Source organism: Chrysochloris asiatica, unplaced genomic scaffold (assembly GCF_000296735.1).
Source record: "Chrysochloris asiatica unplaced genomic scaffold, ChrAsi1.0 scaffold00063, whole genome shotgun sequence".
NCBI lineage: Eukaryota > Metazoa > Chordata > Mammalia > Afrosoricida > Chrysochloridae > Chrysochloris > Chrysochloris asiatica.
In genome coordinates, this window is record NW_006408581.1 from 9,625,551 (window position 1) to 9,627,046 (window position 1,496).

A 1,496-nucleotide genomic window follows, 5' to 3' on the forward strand; every position below is an offset into this window, starting at 1 on the left:
ATATATATAGAGAGAGAGAGAGAGAGAGAGAGAGAGAGAGAGAGAGAGAGTCCTGGTGTGGTGCATTAGGTTAATACGCAGACTGCAAAGTCATTTGAACTTCAAGGTTGGCAGTTCAAGATTACCAGCTGCTCCTTGGAAAACCTATACAGGGTCGCTATGGGCCAGAACTGACTCGAAGGCATTCACAACAACAACAACATGTGTGTGTGTATATATATTTATAATGTGATATATGTATATAATGAAAATTATTTTATATTAAAAAGGAATGAAGTTCTAATACATGCTGTTTTAGGAGAGCTGTGAAACCATAATACTAAGTTAATCAGCCACACACACTAAGATCCAACTTATATTAGTGGTTACCATGGGCTGAAGATGAAGGAAAATGGGAAGTTATTATATTATATTACTTAATAGATACATACTATTCCTTTTGATCAATGAAAATCTATTCTAAAAAAAAATATGGTGATGGTTGTGTTTTTTCAGTGTTATATTTTATATTGCCTAAACAACTTTTACATTTTATAAATGTTATTGTTCAGAATATACACAACAACAGTACACCAACTCAACAGTGCCTACATGTACTGTTTAGTGACATCACATTTTTTCAGGTATGCAACCATTGTCATCTTTTTCTAGATTATTCCTCCCCGGTTAGCCTGACCCACTGTCTCCTAATCATTAGAGTTGCTGTTGTCAATTTGGTCAGGTTTGATAGCTCTTAAAAGACTATAATGTTCAAAGCACGCATTTTTTTTTTTTTTTTTACTAGTCAAGTGCTGGCATCAGCATACACAGACCCTGGGTTGGTCAGTGGCCCTGTGACATGGACGAAAATCCAATTCCGAGGCCCTCCTCAGGATAGCGAGCCATGGACCCTGAGGGCCAAAGGAAGTGACCTCCTGACGTCCCGGGTTCATTGGTTTTTGCGAACTCACTAGTTGTCTACCTCTGTATAATTTTCTTTGGTCCTAATATTGTTCATTCTATGCTTCTAACTCCAGTACAATGCCTCTCTTAATGCCTTCACTGTGTTGGCAGTGCGTGGAGTCCTGGGAACAAATCTTTCTGAGGAACAAGTGATAGCTACCTGGGATGAGTGTCAGAACTGCTCCTTATTTGATTATTCAGTTATGTTTGATATCCATGAACAATAATGGGTTTGAAACCCCTTTTTTAGAGCTGAGGCAGTAAAAGTTTTCTCAGATAATTCAGAAAGGCCAGTAACAGGTATATTGGGAATATGAGAAAAGGTTTTTAGAGAAAAACTACCCAAGGTTTGTAAATAAAGTGGAATGGTAAATTCTGGGAATGTTGGATTAGAGGATAATAGTTAAACTGCCTCTGAATATAATCAGTTTAACCCAGATGCTCTCCTTCCTCCTGAAAGTATGTAGGAATGTGATAATTGAGAACAATGTAGCATTTTAGATATAGATATATGAAGCCCAGTGCCTGAGATCTTGCTCACAAACAAAAGTTTG